Here is a 21,327-nt window from a genome sequence, read left to right on the forward strand (position 1 = left end):
TGTGTGTTTCAATAGGGTACCGATGGTATGTTTTGAACCGATTTGATTTAGCCATTCTGAAGTCATCACTTGGTTGAAGCGCTGAACTAGGGAGGCATCGTTTACATTACTTGTATATATATTGGGTTTCGCATGCTCTACTAGGTTAATGTCATAGGGTTGGCTATCGAGCATGCCCAAGTGATGACTTGATTGTGTGCTTGCTTGAATTCTTCACATTTCATACCATCGGTTAGTTGTCGAATCATTCCTCGATCATAACCTTCGTTCTTGGTTCATGTATGCTCTCTTCCACATAGGGCAAGCTAGAATTAACTATCTTACCCAGGACCGCCGAAGCAGCGTGGACCAGGGGAGAACTATACTTTGTCTTGTATGCCCTCTTCCACATAGGGCAAGCTAGAATTAACTATCTTACCCAGGACTGCAAAGCAGCGTGGACCAGTGGAGGACTATACTTTGTTCATTACACCACAGTATTAAGTATGGTGTCCTCTTCCACCATAGGGCAAGCTAGAACTAACTATCTTACCCAGGACCGCCGAAGCAGTGTGGACCAGGGGAGGACTATACTTTATACTTCACACACTAGCCATACTGAAGTCATCACTTGGTTGAAGCGCTGAACTACGGCGGGGTAATCGTTTACAGGTTATAATCATATAGCTGCATGCTCATTAGTAGATAATGGAATATTGTATGGCAATATGAGCATGCCCAAGTGATGACTTTGTTTCAAGCTCAACAGGTAGGGTATTGAGTCCTCTTCCACATAGGGCAAGCTAGAATGAACTATCTTACCCAGGACCGCCGGAGCAGCGTGGACCAGTGGAGGACTATACCTTGTCCATTACACCACAGTATTAAGTATTGTGTCCTCTTCCACATAGGGCAAGCTAGAATTAACTATCTTACCCAGGACCGCCGAAGCAGCGTGGACCAGATGAGGACTATACTTTATACTTCACACCACAGTTTTGAGTACGCCTTGCATAAAGTATCTAGTTTGAACCACGAGGGCTCACAATGTAGAACCGCGAGGGCTCTAGTACCGATTCTCTCGGTACGGCTTGGTCCGTGTTCCTTTATGCTTGTACTCTAAGTATTAAGTATTGTGTCCTCTTCCACATAGGGCAAGCTAGAACTAACTATCTTACCCAGGACCGCCGAAGCAGTGTGGACTAGGGGAGGACTATACTTTATACTTCACACACTAGCCATACTGAAGTCATCACTTGGTGGGGGTGAACTACGGCGGTATCTATCGTTTTGGTTCGGTCTATATAGGGTCGCTTGCATGCTCATTCGAATATAATGTAATTGTGTATGGCAATATGAGCATGCCCAAGTGATGACTTTGTTTCAAGCTCAACAGGTAGGGTATTGAGTCCTCTTCCACATAGGGCAAGCTAGAATGAACTATCTTACCCAGGACCGCCGGAGCAGCGTGGACCAGTGGAGGACTCTATACTTAATACTTCACACCACAGTATTGAGTACTTCTTGCATAAAGCCCCTAATGAGAACCACGAGGGCTCTCTCAATGTAGAACCACGAGGGCTCTAGTACCGATTCTCTCGGTACGGCTTGGTCCGTGTTCCTTTATGCTTGTACTCTTAGAAAGTCTCAACCCGGAGGTCTTGACTTTGATTGTCATAGTTGGACTACGACGGGGCATCCGACCATTGCTGATCGAACACCCCTGATTCACCATCTTTCGGGTAGGCGGTACGCGTACCTCCGGACGCGGAAGTCTCAACCCGGAGGTCTTGACTTTGATTGTCATAGTTGGACTACGACGGGGCATCCGACCATTGCTGATCGAACACCCCTGATTCATCATCTTTCGGGTAGGCGGTGCGCGCACCTCCGACGCGGAAGTCTCAACCCGGAGGTCTTGACTTTGTATTGTCATAGTTGGACTACGACGGGGTATCCGACTCATCGAATACCCCAGAAGCACACCATCTTTCGGGTAGGCGGTACGCGTACCTCCGGACGCGGAAAGTCTCAACCCGGAGGTCTAGACTTTGGTTGTCATAGTTGGACTATGACGGGGCATCCGACCATTGCTGATCGAACACCCCTGTTACACCATCTTTCGGATAGGCGGTGCGCGACACCACCGACGCGGAAAGTCTCAACCCGGAGGTCTTGACTTTGTATTGTTGGATAGTCCTCTTCCACTATAGGGCAAGCTGGAAATATTCCATTTTACCCAGGACTGCCGAGGCAGCGTGGACCAGGGGAGAACTTCACGGAATCTTCAGGCATCCATGATTGCCATAGTGCGTAAGCCGCCGCTGTGTGCGTCAACTCGTTCCCCGTGAGGAGGAGTCTAGCCGCCGCTAAAAGACGAAGCATTAAGTGTCCTCATTCCACTATAGGGCAAGCTAGAATGAACTATCTTACCCAGGACCGCCGAAGCAGCGTGGACCAGGCGAAGACTATACTTTATACTTCACACCACAGTATTGAGTACGACTTGCATAAAGCCCCTAATGAGAACCACGAGGGCTCTCTCAATGTAGAACCACGAGGGCTCTAGTACCGATTCTCTCGGTACGGCTTGGTCCGTGTTCCTTTATGCTTGTACTCGCGGAAAGTCTCAACCCGGAGGTCTTGACTTTGATTGTCATAGTTGGACTACGACGGGGCATCCGACCATTGCTGACCGAACACCCCTGATTCATCATCTTTCGGATAGGAGGTGCGCCCACCTCCGACGCGGAAGTCTCAACCCGGAGGTTCGGACTTAGAGTTTTTCCCATTTAAAAGTTTTTCTCTTAGCCATACTGAAGTCATCACTTGGTGAACGATTGAACTAGGGCGGGTTAATCGTTTATAGGTATCATGTGGTTTGCATGCTCTCTTAGGTTAAGGTCATGTGGTTGGCTATCGAGCATGCCCAAGTGATGACTTTGTTTCACGCTTGCTTGATTTCTTCATGATTCCCTGTTATATAGTGTAATCATTCGAGAACAGGGAATCTTTGGTTTTGCTCAACAGGTATTGGATGTCAACTTGGTATCTAGATCGCATTAAGTCTCAACCCTTAGGTTCGGACTTGTATAGTGACATCTTGTTACGGTCTTGAGTCTCAACCCGCAGGTTCGGACTACTTAGTGTTTGATCGAATATAATATGGCAACTTGTGCCTAAGTCTCAACCCGCAGGTTCGGACTTCTGTTTATTTGGCCAATGTATGTATAAGGCAACTTGTGCCTAAGTCTCAACCCGCAGGTTCGGACTTGTGTATTTGTTCGAAGTCATGTATAAGGCAACGTGTGCCTAAGTCTCAACCCGCAGGTTCGGACTTGTTAGTGTTTCGTCAACTTTCATATGGCAACTTGTGCCTAAGTCTCAACCCGCAGGTTCGGACTTGTGTATTTGTTCGAAGTCATGTATAAGGCAACTTGTGCCTAAGTCTCAACCCGCAGGTTCGGACTTGTGTATTTGTTCGAAGTCATGTATAAGGCAACGTGTGCCTAAGTCTCAACCCGCAGGTTCGGACTTGTTAGTGTTTCGTCAACTTTCATATGGCAACTTGTGCCTGAGTCTCAACCCGCAGGTTCGGACTTCTATAGTGTTTCGTCAATTATCATATGGCAACTTGTGCCGAAGTCTCAACCCGCAGGTTCGGACTTCTGGAAGGATCACTTGGCCACTAATGATCCTTCCGCAGGTTCACCTACGGAAACCTTGTTACGACTTTTACTTCCTCTAAATCATCAAGTTCGGTCAACTTCGATAAAGCAGACGCGGTTCACGAGGATCCAGCGAACGATCATCTCCAAAGACCTCACTAAATAATCCATCGGTAGTAGCGACGGGCGGTGTGTACAAAGGGCAGGGACGTATTCAACGCTGGCTGATGACCAGCACTTACTAGAAGTTCCGAGTTCATATGGACCATTGCAATCCATAATCCCTACTAAGTGAGTATTTGAGTGATTTCCCGTTCCTCTCGGAATAGGAGACACGCTGCTACCCACATTGTAGCACGCGTGTAGCCCAGAACATCTAAGGGCATCACGGACCTGTTATCGCTCGATCTCATTTTGCTAAACACAAATTGTCCTGCTAAGCAGCGTACCGTAAGTGCACTTGCGCACACGAACAGCGAAGGTGTCAGGTCATACTCCACCGAAAGGTCCTAACCCGTTCCAATCGGCATCGACGCATTAACGCTGACTGCGTTCTAGTTAGCATATGTGAGTCACGTTCGTTATCGGAATTAACCAGACAAATCAATCCACGAACTAAGAACGGCCATGCACCACTACCCTTAAATTTGAGAAAGAGCTATTAATCTGTCTCACCTCCATAAGTTCGGACCTGGTAAGTTTTCCCGTGTTGAGTCAAATTGAACCGCAAGCTCCATTTCATTGTGGTGCCCTTCCGTCAATTCCTTTAAGTTTCAACTTTGCAACCATACTTCCCCCGGAACCTGACTTTGGTTTCCCGGAAGCTACTGAGAGCACCTGGTTGTAGCGTCTCCCAATTGCTAGTTGGCATCGTTTACGGTTAGAACTAGGGCGGTATCTAATCGCCTTCGATCCTCTAACTTTCGTTCTTGATTAAAGAAAGCATCCTTGACAAATGCCTTCGCTTTAGTTAGTCTTACGACGGTCTACGAATTTCACCTCTCGCGCCGTAATACTAGTGTCCCCAACTACTTCTGTTAATCATTACCTCCGGTCTGAGTACAAACCAATGAAAGATTAGACCAAGGTCGTATTCCATTATTCCATGCAAGATTATTCTAGGGCGTTTGGGCACCCTGCTTTAAGCACTCTAATTTGTTCAAGGTAAACGTGAGCGGTCGAGCTCTATGTTACACTTGCACCCGTTGAAGGGCACACCATGACACAGACTTGGTGCCCTACCACACCATTGAGTCGCAACCAGATTCCGACTTGGCCCACCGACCACGGGTTGACCGGGTCGGCGGAGCCGGACTGTGTTGGACAAGTATCAACTTCGAACGTTTTAACCGCAACAATTTTAATATACGCTAGTGGAGCTGGAATTACCGCGGCTGCTGGCACCAGACTTGCCCTCCACTTGATCCTCGTAGAAGGATTTATGCTCTACTCATTCCAATTATGAAACATCATTAAAGAGTTTCATATTGTTATTTCTCGTCACTACCTCCCCGTCCCGGGATTGGGTAATTTACGCGCCTGCTGCCTTCCTTGGATGTGGTAGCCATTTCTCAGGCTCCCTCTCCGGAATCGAACCCTGATTCCCCGTTACCCGTTGCAACCATGGTAGTCCTCTATACTACCATCCATAGTTGATAGGGCAGATATTTGCGAGATCTGTCGTCGGTGCGAGACCATACGATCAGCATCATTATCCAGACTTCAACTCAATGACACGGAGAACCCGCGATTGGTTTGACTAATAAGTGCACCAGTTCCCGCGAGGGTCCTGGCATGTTGCATGTATTAGCTCTAGATTTTCCACAGTTATCCAAGTAACTAGGTTGATGATCTCGTAAATTATAGCTGTTATACTGAGCCTTATGCGGTTTCACATTAAATCTGTTTGTACTTAGACATGCATGGCTTAACCTTTGAGACGAGCGTATATTACTGGTAGGATCAACCAGAATTCCGACTTTGCGTTCGAATGTTCATTGTCCCATTGCACCCGGAGGAGCAAACACCACGTTCTATATGTTGTCAAGTCCGGTAGCACACGGGAGGCGAGCCCCCGTGCGAACCTCATTGCCCTCGTATCACACACACACCCGATGCACCGGACAGGCACTTGAGCGGCATTCGACTCCGCTAAGCGCTCGTGCGCCCGATTGTGCATGCGCTGACGGGGCCTTCATACCCCTACCACAGCGACCTTATGCCAAACTTCCATGAATACTTAGGTGAGCTGACAAGGGCCTTCATTTCCCTACCATCAACTAAAGGACACGCTAGGCGCGTCCGATCATTGCAACTGCGGGGCTTTCATACCCCAATCACCACAGTACGCAATTCACCAGAGTTTAATCACAACCCCCCCGGACATGGCACACTATTAACTTGCAACAAAACTTAGTGTGTGCCGGGCACATCGGTTCCACAAAATCATTCCCGATGTACCCCAATTGGGGTTGTGAACGCATCCATGGTCCTCTGACACACCCAACCAAGCGTGGATACTACATACCTCAAACACCCAGTACACTAACAGACAAATCAACATATGGTTGCTTTCCCCCAGACATTTGCCAATCACTTGGCACCCGGACGGGAACTCGCTCCTGATTGCGCCATTGCCACCCATTTGCCAAGAGCGAGTTCTGTATGTAGATTTCATTTGGAAAGACAACCGTGTACTGGATATTCTATCCGACGATTACAGATGACGAGTACGAGACTCGACTACACTCACGGATAATACATTTTGGGTCGAGATTGCTTTCGGGGTTTTCGATTGGTCTTGCGCTTGTAAACGTATAACTTTGACTTGTGGTAACCTCGGTATGTTAGTCGATCACGTGGTTGTGAACTGGGTAGGGGTGAGCAATCTGTTCACTTGCACTCTGGGTAGGAATATGGTGAGCGCTATAGGTTAAAGATCATGGTATGGTTCCATCGTGATGACTTTCGCTAGATAGTAGGATGTTTGGATAGTTATAACGTTTTTGGCCATTTGTTCATAGTGTTCGGTTCATTGAGGAATTCGATTGGTCTTTGCTTCACACACGTGGTCGATCACTTGGATGTGAACTAGGGTGAGAATAAGGTGTTCACTAGTGCTCTTAGGTTTTGGATCAGTACTGAGCACTTGATTGGTTTCGCATAATATGTATCCATAGTGATGACTCTTTCCAGCTTAAGATTTCGTTACCGGTTTCGAATCCTTCCCACGTTCGCTTTTACTTGGTTAGGTTTTCGAGTGTAGATTTGAAAGCAATCTCATGTATGTATCCCATCTGATATAAGCCACTGACAGTTCATGTCACCTCGTTCAACTCTCGCTGGGTCACAGAAGTATGTTACTGCGCCCATTATCCCTACTCGGATAGGTTCGGTTCGTTCGTTTTATACTACGGTGAGTAAACTCAATTTGTGCATCGCATAGCCATGGAAAGCAAGCTTTCGCGGGCCTCTTCGACTGTTTTGATACGAGCTGTGCCCGTGATGCTTGTCATCCCAGGATACTAGACCCCTTTGGACGACCGCATGACCATCAGAAAGTAAATTCCACGTTCGATTTGGGGTGTGAACCCCGAACATAAAGTCTTTGTGTAGAACCACGAGGGCTCTATAGTACCGATTCTCTCGGTACGCTTGGTCCGTGTTCCTTTATGTTCGTACTCTTGTGAATAAGATTCACGTTCGTTTTGGGATATTTGCTACTGTCACCGTTTGAGTACTATGGGGCTTGAACCCCTAACATAAAGTCTTTGTGTAGAACCACGAGGGTTCTATAGTACCGATTCTCTCGGTACGCTTGGTCCGTGTTCCTTTATGTTCGTACTCTTGTGTGTATAATATTCATGTTCGGTTTGGGATATTTGCTACTTTCACCAGGGTCCCGTTCTTCATACAAGTCTGCCTTGCTAATGTGGTAACTTTATAGTGTAGTTCTGACATCCCAATTTTGGGACTTAGCCGATTTTTCGTATATTTCCATATGACCCATAGGGTCCCTTTCTTCATACAAGCTTGCCTAGGGCGATCGGTCAAAACTTGTCTTACTATTCGATTGGTCTTCGCACTTTCACCCTAGGCAGTTCGCCTAGGTCTGTCTTCTTGAGGAGGCCAAAACCCGAAATAAGGAGGTTCGGCCGACCCTGAAACCTCCCCTGTCTGAACTACACTAACCCGATTTTTCAGGGTCCTCAGCGCCATACAACTTTGCCTAGGTCACTTGTACTCTTGACTTAGGCCATCCGACTTGGTCCGTGTTTCTTCCTAGGGTTCACCTAGGTACTTTGCCTTGCTTGATGTGGTAACTTTTTAGTGTAGTTCAGACATCCCAATTTTGGGACTTAGCCGATTTTTCATGTATTTCCATATGACCCATAGGGTCCCTTTCTTCATACAAGCTTGCCTAGGGCGATCGGTCAAAACTTGTCTTACTATTCGATTGGTCTTCGCACTTTCACCCTAGGCAGTTCGCCTAGGTCTGTCTTCTTGAGGAGGCCAAAACCCGAAATAAGGAGGTTCGGCCGACCCTGAAACCACCCCTGTCTGAACTACACTAACCCGATTTTTCAGGGTCCTCAGCGCCATACAACTTTGCCTAGGTCACTTGTACTCTTGACTTAGGCCATCCGACTTGGTCCGTGTTTCTTCCTAGGGTTCACCTAGGTACTTTGCCTTGCTTGATGTGGTAACTTTTTAGTGTAGTTCAGACATCCCAATTTTGGGACTTAGCCGATTTTTCGTATATTTCCATATGACCCATAGGGTCCCTTTCTTCATACAAGCTTGCCTAGGGCGATCGGTCAAAACTTGTCTTACTATTCGATTGGTCTTCGCACTTTCACCCTAGGCAGTTCGCCTAGGTCTGTCTTCTTGAGGAGGCCAAAACCCGAAATAAGGGGGTTCGGCCGACCCAAAAACCTCCCCTGTCTGAACTACACTAACCCGATTTTTCAGGGTCCTCAGCGCCATACAACTTTGCCTAGGTCACTTGTACTCTTGACTTAGGCCATCTGACTTGGTCCGTGTTTCTTCCTAGGGTTCACCTAGGTACTTTGCCTTGCTTGATGTGGTAACTTTTTAGTGTAGTTCAGACATCCCAATTTTGGGACTTAGCCGATTTTTCGTATATTTCCAAATGACTCATAGGGTCCCTTTCTTCATATAAGCTTGCCTAGGGCGATCGGTCAAAACTTGTCTTACTATTCGATTGGTCTTCGCACTTTCACCCTAGGCAGTTTGCCTAGGTGTAGCTTCTTGAGGAGGTCAAAACCCAAAATAAGGAGGTTCAGCCGACCCAGAAACCTCCCCTGTCTGAACTACACTAACCCGATTTTTCAGGGTCCTCAGCGCCATACAACTTTGCCTAGGTCACTTGTACTCTTGACTTAGGCCATCTGACTTGGTCCGTGTTTCTTCCTAGGGTTCACCTAGGTACTTTGCCTTGCTTGCTGTGGTAACTTTTTAGTGTAGTTCAGACATCCCAATTTTGGGACTTAGCCGATTTTTCATGTATTTCCATATGACCCATAGGGTCCCTTTCTTCATACAAGCTTGCCTAGGGCGATCGGTCAAAACTTGTCTTACTATTCGATTGGTCTTCGCACTTTCACCCTAGGCAGTTTGCCTAGGTGTAGCTTCTTGAGGAGGTCAAAACCCAAAATAAGGAGGTTCAGCCGACCCAAAAACCTCCCCTGTCTAAACTACACTAACCAGATTTTTCAGGGTCCTCACCGTCATACAACTTTGCCTAGGTCACTTGTTCTCTTGACTTAGGCCATCTGACTTGGTCCGTGTTTCTTGCTAGGGTTCACCTAGGTACTTTGCCTTGCTTGATGTGGTAACTTTTTAGTGTAGTTCAGACATCCCAATTTTGGGACTTAGCCGATTTTTCATGTATTTCCATATGACCCATAGGGTCCCTTTCTTCATACAAGCTTGCCTAGGGCGATCGGTCAAAACTTGTCTTACTATTCGATTGGTCTTCGCACTTTCACCCTAGGCAGTTTGCCTAGGTGTAGCTTCTTGAGGAGGTCAAAACCCAAAATAAGGAGGTTCAGCCGACCCAAAAACCTCCCCTGTCTAAACTACACTAACCAGATTTTTCAGGGTCCTCACCGTCATACAACTTTGCCTAGGTCACTTGCACTCTTGACTTAGGCCATCTGACTTGGTCCGTGTTTCTTGCTAGGGTTCACCTAGGTAGTTTGCCTTGCTTGATGTGGTAACTTTTTAGTGTAGTTCTGACATCCCAATTTTGGGACTTAGCCGATTTTTCATGTATTTCCATATGACCCATAGGGTCCCTTTCTTCATACAAGCTTGCCTAGGGCGATCGGTCAAAACTTGTCTTACTATTCGATTGGTCTTCGCACTTTCACCCTAGGCAGTTTGCCTAGGTGTAGCTTCTTGAGGAGGTCAAAACCCAAAATAAGGAGGTTCAGCCGACCCAAAAACCTCCCCTGTCTAAACTACACTAACCAGATTTTTCAGGGTCCTCACCGTCATACAACTTTGCCTAGGTCACTTGTTCTCTTGACTTAGGCCATCTGACTTGGTCCGTGTTTCTTGCTAGGGTTCACCTAGGTACTTTGCCTTGCTTGATGTGGTAACTTTTTAGTGTAGTTCAGACATCCCAATTTTGGGACTTAGCCGATTTTTCATGTATTTCCATATGACCCATAGGGTCCCTTTCTTCATACAAGCTTGCCTAGGGCGATCGGTCAAAACTTGTCTTACTATTCGATTGGTCTTCGCACTTTCACCCTAGGCAGTTTGCCTAGGTGTAGCTTCTTGAGGAGGTCAAAACCCAAAATAAGGAGGTTCAGCCGACCCAAAAACCTCCCCTGTCTAAACTACACTAACCAGATTTTTCAGGGTCCTCACCGTCATACAACTTTGCCTAGGTCACTTGCACTCTTGACTTAGGCCATCTGACTTGGTCCGTGTTTCTTGCTAGGGTTCACCTAGGTAGTTTGCCTTGCTTGATGTGGTAACTTTTTAGTGTAGTTCTGACATCCCAATTTTGGGACTTAGCCGATTTTTCATGTATTTCCATATGACCCTTAGGGTCCCTTTCTTCATACAAGCTTGCCTAGGGCGATCGGTCAAAACTTTTCTTACTATTCGATTGGTCTTCGCACTTTCACCCTAGGCAGTTTGCCTAGGTGTAGCTTCTTGATGAGGCCAAAACCCAAAATAAGGGGGTTCGGCCGACCCAAAAACCTACCCTGTCTAAACTACACTAACCAGATTTTTCAGGGTCCTCAGCGCCATACAACTTTGCCTAGGTCACTTGTTCTATTGACTTAGGCCATCTGACTTGGTCCGTGTTTCTTCCTAGGGTTCACCTAGGTACTTTGCCTTGCTTGGTGTGGTAACTTTTTAGTGTAGTTCTGACATCCTCATTTTGGGACTTAGCCGATTTTTCGTAAAATACCATATGACCCATATGGGTCCTTTCCTTCATATAAGTTTGCCTTGCTTGGTATGGTAACATTTGAGTGTAGTTCTGACATCATCATTTTGGGACTTAGCCGATTTTTCGTAAAATACCATATGACCCATATGGGTCCTTTGCTTCATATAAGTTTGCCTTGCTTGGTGTGGTAACATTTGAGTGTAGTTCTGACATCCCCATTTTGGGACTTAGCCGATTTTTCAATCAATACCATATGACCCATATGGGTCCTTTGCTTCATATAAGTTTGCCTTGCTTGGTGTGGTAACATTTGAGTGTAGTTCTGACATCCCCATTTTGGGACTTAGCCGATTTTTCAATCAATACCATATGACCCATCAGGGTCCTTTGCTTCATATAAGTTTGCCTTGCTTGGTGTGGTAACATTTGAGTGTAGTTCTGACATCCCCATTTTGGGACTTAGCCGATTTTTCGTAAAATACCATATGACCCATCAGGGTCCTTTGCTTCATATAAGTTTGCCTTGCTTGGTGTGGTAACATTTGAGTGTAGTTCTGACATCCCCATTTTGGGACTTAGCCGATTTTTCGTAAAATACCATTTGACCCATCAGGGTCTTTTGCTTCATATAAGTTTGCCTTGCTTGGTGTGGTAACATATGAGTGTAGTTCAGACATCCCCATTTTGGGACTTAGCCGATTTTTCGTAAAATACCATATGACCCATCAGGGTCCTTTGCTTCATATAAGTTTGCCTTGCTTGGTGTTGTAACCTTTGAGTGTAGTTCTGACATCCCCATTTTGGGACTTAGCCGATTTTTCGTAAAATACCATATGACCCATCAGGGTCCTTTCCTTCATATAAGTTTGCCTTGCTTGGTGTGGTAACATTTGAGTGTAGTTCTGACATCCCCATTTTGGGACTTAGCCGATTTTTCGTAAAATACCATTTGACCCATCAGGGTCCTTTCCTTCATATAAGTTTGCCTTGCTTGGTGTGGTAACCTTTTAGTGTAGTTCTGACATCATCATTTTGGGACTTAGCCGATTTTTCGTAAAATACCATATGACCCATCAGGGTCCTTTCCTTCATATAAGTTTGCCTTGCTTGGTGTGGTAACATTTGAGTGTAGTTCTGACATCCCCATTTTGGGACTTAGCCGATTTTTCGTAAAATACCATATGACCCATCAGGGTCCTTTCCTTCATATAAGTTTGCCTTGCTTGGTGTGGTAACATTTGAGTGTAGTTCTGACATCCCCATTTTGGGACTTAGCCGATTTTTCGTAAAATACCATATGACCCATCAGGGTCCTTTCCTTCATATAAGTTTGCCTTGCTTGGTGTGGTAACATTTGAGTGTAGTTCTGACATCCCCATTTTGGGACTTAGCCGATTTTTCGTAAAATACCATATGACCCATCAGGGTCCTTTGCTTCATATAAGTTTGCCTTGCTTGGTGTGGTAACATTTGAGTGTAGTTCTGACATCCCCATTTTGGGACTTAGCCGATTTTTCGATCCATACCATATGACCCATCAGGGTCCTTTGCTTCATATAAGTTTGCCTTGCTTGGTGTGGTAACATTTGAGTGTAGTTCTGACATCCCCATTTTGGGACTTAGCCGATTTTTCGTAAAATACCATATGACCCATCAGGGTCCTTTGCTTCATATAAGTTTGCCTTGCTTGGTGTGGTAACATTTGAGTGTAGTTCTGACATCCCCATTTTGGGACTTAGCCGATTTTTCGTAAAATACCATATGACCCATCAGGGTCCTTTGCTTCATATAAGTTTGCCTTGCTTGGTGTGGTAACATTTGAGTGTAGTTCTGACATCCCCATTTTGGGACTTAGCCGATTTTTCGATCCATACCATATGACCCATCAGGGTCCTTTCCTTCATATAAGTTTGCCTTGCTTGGTGTGGTAACATTTGAGTGTAGTTCTGACATCCCCATTTTGGGACTTAGCCGATTTTTCGATCAATACCATATGACCCATCAGGGTCCTTTGCTTCATATAAGTTTGCCTTGCTTGATGTGGTAACACATGAGTGTAGTTCTGACATCCCCATTTTGGGACTTAGCCGATTTTTCGATCCATCCCATATGACCCATCAGGGTCCTTTTTCTTCATATAAGTTTCCCAAGACTTAGTGCTTTTTTCCTTTGGACACCAATATCACCCTTGCGGGTATCTTTGATCTTCTCACTTTGTATTGGCCGAATGTAGGTCTTGCCATGCCAAACATATAATTGTTCTACACCAAGTCTCTATCTCGTACCGCCAGCTCGGTACATTCGATTAACCTGCCCTTAAGGCACCCGGGACTTAGCCATTTTTTCACATTTTTCATGATTTTGAGGCAACTTTTCTCGACTTTGTCACCTTATATCACCAAGATCCTTTCCCTTTAGCGCTTCACTCTGTTCGTATGATATTTAGCGCTGACTATCACCTTTCTGTCGCTGAGCTCAACTTCTTATTCGGTGCCATAGAGCCAGAGATATTTGGTGTATGCTGTTATAAGGGAAGTTTGTCACTTTTTCAAAGGCCCACTTTGGGACGCCCATATCTCACCTTCAGGTATCTTCGATCTTCTTGTCGTCTATGGACGAAACTTAGGCCTTGTCTTGGCCAACTTATAAATGTTCTACGGCCAAGCCGTATCTCTTACCGCCAGCCCGGTATTCATGGACTTAGTTGGATTTTCGCCTCTCGTGGTAACAATTTCAGACTTTGACTCACAATAACACCCAAACGGTCACATGCTAGCGCTTTGCTTGGAAGGAATTATAGTTAGCGCTACCTTTTCTCTTTCCATCGATACCTTGTTCGTTCCATTCCATGCCATACAGCCGAAGTTATGATGTTTCCCGTTTTCCATATCATGTGGAGCTTATGCTCTGGGAAAACCATCTAACACCTGTACCACCCTTTTAGGTACCACCGATCTCGAGACTATGTTCGGGCCAAATATAGGTTATAACATGCCCAACTTATAATTGTTCTACACCAAGTCTCTATCTCTTACCGCCTGCTCGGTATTTTACTCGTAAGTCCAAATTTCACAACTTGTACTTTTTGGCCCAATGTACTCGAGTTTCAATTTTGGTAACATTTTTCGACTTTGACGCTTAATAACTTCCAAATCATGCTAGTTAGCGCTTTGCTTTCTTCTAGTCGTATCTAGCGCTGGGTGTTACCTTTCCAAAACATATCCTAGCTTAACAATCCATGCCATACAGCCGGAGCTATACGGTGCACAAGTCAAATCCATTTTAGCCATGTTTCATTTTTGCCAATTTTTGACCACTCGTATCACCCTTCCAGAGTGGTCCGATCTTCTCGCTGTCTATGGACGACTTTTAGGTCTCGTAGAGGCAAACTTATAAGTATTCTACGTCAACCCGCTATCTCTTACCGCTTGCTCGGTATTCTTGGTCTTGTGTGATTTTTGGCCATTTTGGTATTATTTTTCCACTTTGTCGCTTAATAACTCAGTTTTGCTCAACACTTAGCGCTTCGGTTGTTTGGGATTATAGTTAGCGCTCGGTTCGACCTTTCCAACACTGATCTTAGCTTGTCGATCCGTTCCATACAGCCTGAGTTATTCGCGATACCGTGTTTCAACCCATTTCTCAAGTCTCGTTTTGGTCCAACTTTGAACCAGCCATATCACCCTGATGGGTACCTCCGATCTTCTCGCTCTATATTGGCCAAAGTTAGGTCTTGTGGTAACGTACTTATGATTGTTCTACGCCGTGTTCGTAGCTCTTATCGTTCGCCCGCTATTTTCGATCATAAGGTGAATTTTCGCCTCTAAACCACCATTTTTCACCTTTGCCCTCTAATATGACCGACTTGCTCAACACCTAGCGCTTCGCTTGGTAGGACACATAGCTAGCGCTCGTCAAGACCTTTCCAACGCATATCCAAGCTTTCCGATCCGAGCCATACAGCCTGAGCTATAGGCGATACCGTTTTTCCCATTTTCTTGGTCACATGCACTTTAGGGTACCCCTTTTTGCCTTTGACCCTTAATACCTCCTCCGGGTCACTAGTAGGCGCTCAGCTTGGTAGGAAACATAGCTAGAGCAGGCCTTCACCTTTCCAAAACTGCCTCAAGTGTACCGATCCGACATCTAGAACCAAAGTTATGGTCATTCCTATCATGCTCTACTTTCATGGTCAACCTCCACCAAGCACGCCTAGGTTGGACCAACTTTCACCAACTCATCTCGAACCCCAAATTTGCTTCGACCTACTAGGTTTCCCTAGTAAAGTGGTCAAAACATCCATTACAACACGACTGGTCTTTCTGGTGGTCGACCTAGGCGACTTTGTTCGACGACCACCACCCCATGGAACTAAAAGACGTCCCTTGATACGGACCACCGATACATTTTCCGGCCTGTCTAAACTACACTCATCGAAATTTTTTTGGGTCCCCACCGTCATACAAGTTTGCCTAGGTCAAGTTTTTCTTCCGGATCGGCCGCGGACCTCACTTTTCATTATCTAGGGAGGCCATAGGGCCCCAAAAGGGGTTTTTTAAAATTTTCGACACTTTCGACTTTGGTCGGATTTTTTCCGATTTTGGTCCGACCTAGGGACTTGGTGGTCCAAGGAGCCTCGGGACCAAACTTTTTTCTCAGGGGTCCCTACCTCCATACAACTTTGCCTAGGTCAATTTTTTGTTCCAAATCGACCGCGGATTTCACTTTTCAATATCTGGGGCTCGTGTAGAGTCCGAATATGAGGTTTTCTCATTTTTCGACATTTTCGACTTTTTTCGACTTTTTTCGGGTTTTTCGACCTAGGGGTCCGCCGAACAAATTTTGGGTCAAAAATTTTTATTGAACTAGTCGAAAGTACGCAAAAAGATAAGACTTTTTGCCGAAGACACCATGCCCCGGAACCGACTCCTTCCCCTTCAAAATTGGGGACAAACGTGATTTTTGAAACTTTTCCTTAGGGAGCCCAAGACTTAGAAAATTTTCAAATTCTCGATTTTTCGATTGCGAGCTAGCGCTTTGCGGTCTTCGGCAATGTTGTAGATCTCGACGAGATAAGACTTTTTGGTCAAGGGACATTTTGCCCTCCGACCCCTCCTTCCCCCCGCAAATCGCCCCCCAAAGTGCAATTTTTGCATTTTCACCTCTTTGCACGCACTGTTCGGCCCAAATGGCCACTTTCTATGGGTCTGAGCGCTTTGCGGTCTTCGGCAAACTTTTAGAGCGTACCAAGCCCTAATTATAATTCTTCTACACCACCTTCGTACCTCTTCATCCCTGGCCGCTATTCGCGTACCAAGGTAATTTTTGTTCATTTTGTCAACATTTTTCATCTTTGACTGCTTATATCGGCCTTGCCATGAACCGATAGCGCTTCGCTGTGTTCTAACGTAAGTTAGTACTGCTCAATACCTTTCCAAATCATGTCTTAGATTGTCATTTGCTTGCATACAGCCGGAGCTATGAGCGATACCGTAAAAAGTACCGAAACTTGGAAAAATCCTTTGATCGCCCATATCCCCCCTTTGGGGGCCAGATATCGAAAAAAGTTCTGATTCAAAAAGTTGCGCATTAACGTGTTCTAGTTATGCCTAGAACATTTCACTTCGCTAGCTGGCCTGCAACTTAGCCGTAATTGGGATTTTAGGGTGTTCTTGGAGGGCCCATTTCCTGCGACTTGGTATCTTTTGGGCCCAATGTTTCTCTAATATCTCCACGAGTTTTCCAGATAGCCTTTTCAAACTTTCAGGGTGCCTAGAACACCTCAAGACCTTTCCAACGCTATGCCGCTTGCCTCGCTCGGACATCTACAGCCAAAGTTATTCGAGGTACACGGTACCTTACCCTGTTTTCTCAGTACTTGGTCGAAAATTTCGATCAGCCATATGACCGACTTGGACAACCCTGAGCGGGTTGGCCCCATATAACTAAACTTTCGTCTCGTGTAGGCAAACTTATAAATGTTCCACGTCAACTCGCTATCTCGTACCGCCTTGACGGTATACTTGGTCCAAGGGCCATTTCCAGCGACTTGGTCGCAATTTCGCTCTAAGTTTCGCTAATACCTTCGTCCGTGGACATGGTGATTTTTTGTTCGTATTTTTCCTTGATAGTCCCACTCAAGACTATTCCATACCAGAGCCAAGCGTCCCGCTAAGTGCCATACAGCCTGAGCAGTAATTCATGAAAGGTACCTCTACCAGTTTTTGCCATACTTGGGTACAAACTTTGGATCGCCCATATCTCCACTTTGGAGGCCAGCCAGCACCTTGGCCTCATATACTTTTTTGTTGGTCATACCATGCACCAAATATAATTGTTCTACGCCAACTTGCTATCTCTTCTCCAACTTGCCGTTATTCTTGGTCCAAGTCCCATTTCATTCGTTTTTGGACCCATTTTGCTATATGTTTCACTAATAGCTTCGGCCATGGACAAGCTGATTTTCTATTTGTATTTTTCCTTGATAGTCCCACTCAAGACCATTCCAAAACACACCGCAGCTTGTCGCTCGGTGGCAAACTGACCGAGTTATAATTCATGAAAGGTACCTCAACTTGGTACACCACGTGGTCGGCCCAAACCATAAACCGACCAAACGACCGACTTGGAGCACCCTGACCGGGTTGGCCCCATATAATGAAAGTTGCGTCTCTACACGCCCAACTTATGAATATTCTACGCCAAGTCGCTATCTCTTACCGGTAAGCCGGTATTCACCTTCCAAGGGGGATTTTGGTCAAGTGCCATTTCCTGCGACTTGGTCCCCGAATACGACCATCATCACCTAATATCTCCGTGGTCTTTCAACTCAGCCTCATGAAACTTTCAGGGTAGATAGGTCTCCCCGAGACCTTTCCAACGGTGAGCCGTTTGCCTCGCTCGGCCATATACAGCCGAAGTTATTCATGGTACTTGGTACCTTACCCTGTTTTTTCCATACTTGTTCGTACTTGGGTACAAACTTTGGATCGCCCATATCTCCACTTTGGAGGCCAGCCAGCACCTTGGCCCCATATACTTTTTTGTTGGTCATGCCATGCACCAAATATAATTGTTCTACGCAAGCTTGCTATCTCTTCTCCAACTTGCGGTTATTTTTGACTCAAGTCCCATTTCCATAGTTTTTGGTACCAATTTGCTCTATGTTTCGCTAATAGCTTCGCCCAAGGACTTTGTGATTTTTTGTTCGCATTTTTCCTAAATAGTCCCACTCAAGACTATTCCAAATCACTTCTTAGCTTGTCGCTCAGTGCCATACAGCCAGAGTTTTAATTCATGAAAGGTACATCACCTTGGTACACCACGTGGTCGGTCCAAACCATCAACCAACCATATGACCGACTTCGAGTCGAGCTAGCGGCTAGGCTCAATATAATGAAATGCGTGTCTTGATGCGGGCTACTGACGGTCTGAACAATGTAGCTCGCTAGCTCGTCTCTAAACTTGTGTTTTGGTCGAATATTGGGTGTTCATGTACCACTTCGGGTAACATGGACTTTGGTGCAACTTTACCACTTGTGCACTTAATAACTTCCCGGTCATTCAAGTCTTTGCCTTCATACTTTCAGGGTAGTTAGGTCTCGTCGAGACCTTTCCATACATATGCCAAACTCATCGATCGGACATCTATAGCCCGAGTTATTCGCGGTACACCGTACCTTACCCTGTTTTTTCCTCAATTTAGTACAAACCTTGGAACACCCATATCGCCCCTTTAGAGACTAGCTGGCACGTTGGCCTCATATAATGATAAGTGCACCTCAACTAGGGCTACTGACGGTCAGAACATTTCAACTTGCTAGCTCGGGCCCACACTTGTGTTTTTCTCGAATATATGGTTCAAGTGTGCCACTTTGGGCACTTTTGGACATTTTGTCCCCACACAACTTTCTTGCCTTGGTAGATAGGGTCTTGTGATCTTGGGCAAAAAGATGCACCAAGATAAAGTCTAACTTTCGTTCTTGTACCGCAAAGCGCTATCTCAAACACCCGAGGAGATAGAAAGTGATTATGTTCGGTATATCGGTCTTCCATGGCCTACTATGGTAAACCCCTGCAGGTATGCAACCGAAGGTGCTTGGTACATGTATTTGGTGCAATATCGGTGCAAAGTAGGTGTTTCCTTGATCGGGCTATAACTTTCTTGGTTGATGTTGGATTGCTTTGCGGTCTTCGGGGGATAGTTAGGGAACATGTTGGCCAACATTTCCTTATTCCTCAGCCTGGCCGTACCTCTTACCGTCTAGGCGGTATACATGCTCTAAGTTGGAACTTGTGTTCCTTTGGGTAACTTCTCTGACTTTGACGCTTAATAACTTTGGTTCATATGCAGTCTAAGCTCTGCAACTCTCAGGAAAGCTAGTACTACTCATTTCCTTTCCATATCAGTCTTTGGCTTGTCGATCCGATGTCTACAGCCTTACTTATTCACGTTCCCTGTGAAGGTAGGTTTTTGCCCATTTTCCAGTTCATGTGGTAACATTCCCAGACTTTGCCGGCTTTCTCTTCATGTGGTAACTTGCTTGCTCATGTGGTAACTTGGAAGTGTATTTCTGACAGACCCAATCTGGGACTTAGCCGATTTTTCTCTTCATATTATATGGATCCTGGACATAGCCGATTTTTCTCTTCATATCATATGGATCCATCACTAGGCCATCTTGCTTGCTTGTGTGGTAACTTGGAAGTGTATTTCTGACAGACCCAATCTGGGACTTAGCCGATTTTTCTCTTCATATTATATGGATCCTGGACTTAGCCGATTTTTCTCTTCATATCATATGGATCCATCACTAGGCCATCTTGCTTGCTTGTGTGGTAACTTGGAAGTGTATTTCTGACAGACCCAATCTGGGACTTAGCCGATTTTTCTCTTCATATCATATGGATCCATCACTAGGCCATCTTGCTTGCTTGTGTGGTAACTTGGAAGTGTATTTCTGACAGACCCAATCTGGGACTTAGCCGATTTTTCTCTTCATATTATATGGATCCTGGACTTAGCCGATTTTTCTCTTCATATCATATGGATCCATCACTAGGCCATCTTGCTTGCTTGTGTGGTAACTTGGAAGTGTATTTCTGACAGACCCAATCTCGGACTTAGCCGATTTTTCTCTTCATATTATATGGATCCTGGACTTAGCCGATTTTTCTCTTCATATCATATGGATCCATCATTAGGCCATCTTGCTTGCTTGTGTGGTAACTTGATAGTGTATTTCCGACAGACCCAATCTCGGACTTAGCCGATTTTTCTCTTCATATTATATGGTTCCATCACTAGGCCATCTTGCTTGCTTGTGTGGTATCTTGAAAGTGTATGTCTGACAGACCCAATCTCGGACTTAGCCGATTTTTCTCTTCATATAATATGGATCCTGGACTTAGCCTGTTATTAGGTTATTATATATGGATCCTGGACTTAGCCGATTATTAGGTTATTATATATGGATCCTGGACTTAGCCGATTTTTCTCTTCATATAATATGGATCCGGGACTTAGCCGATTATTAGGTTATTATATATGGATCCTGGACTTAGCCGATATTTCTCTTCATATAATATGGATCCGGGACTTAGCCAATTTTTCTCTTCATATAATATGGATCCGGGACTTAGCCGATTTTTCTCTTCATATAATATGGATCCGGGACTTAGCCAATTTTTCTCTTCATGTGGTAACGTATGCCAATCGCTCACAAGTCATGGGATAAGGGTACTTGTGTTCTTCCATCTTCTAAGTCCCGCACGGGGACATCGTGATCGCCCCAAGTCCGGAATAGCGCCAAGTCAAGCCCCACGGTGGCCGTGCAGGACCTGTTAGCGGCGGCCCCACTGACAGCACTAATCCGGACTTAGAAATTATATCTTTCTAATCGAACACCACACACGCAACACCACCATACCACCATCTCCTTGCAAGTACCTAAGTACCCGCAACTCCATGGTGAAGGCAATGTCACTCCATCACCAACCTCTTTGCATTGCAAGCACTTGCGTACCTACAACACTCCGAAGAAGGCAACGGCGCGCGATGCTCGACTCCACACACCTCACCACACCACACCACCGATGGCCAGCCAGCCAGCCAGCCCAGCTAAGGGCTAACCCACCAACCAACCACCAATGGCCTAGGCCAGCCGGATCCCACCTTCAAGTCCAAGCACAGCCAAGTGCAAGTACCGCCAAGTGTTCACCAACCAACCATCACACCAGGTCAGC

Source organism: Anopheles coustani (genome assembly GCF_943734705.1).
Source record: "Anopheles coustani chromosome X unlocalized genomic scaffold, idAnoCousDA_361_x.2 X_unloc_15, whole genome shotgun sequence".
NCBI classification, from domain to species: Eukaryota; Metazoa; Arthropoda; class Insecta; order Diptera; family Culicidae; genus Anopheles; species Anopheles coustani.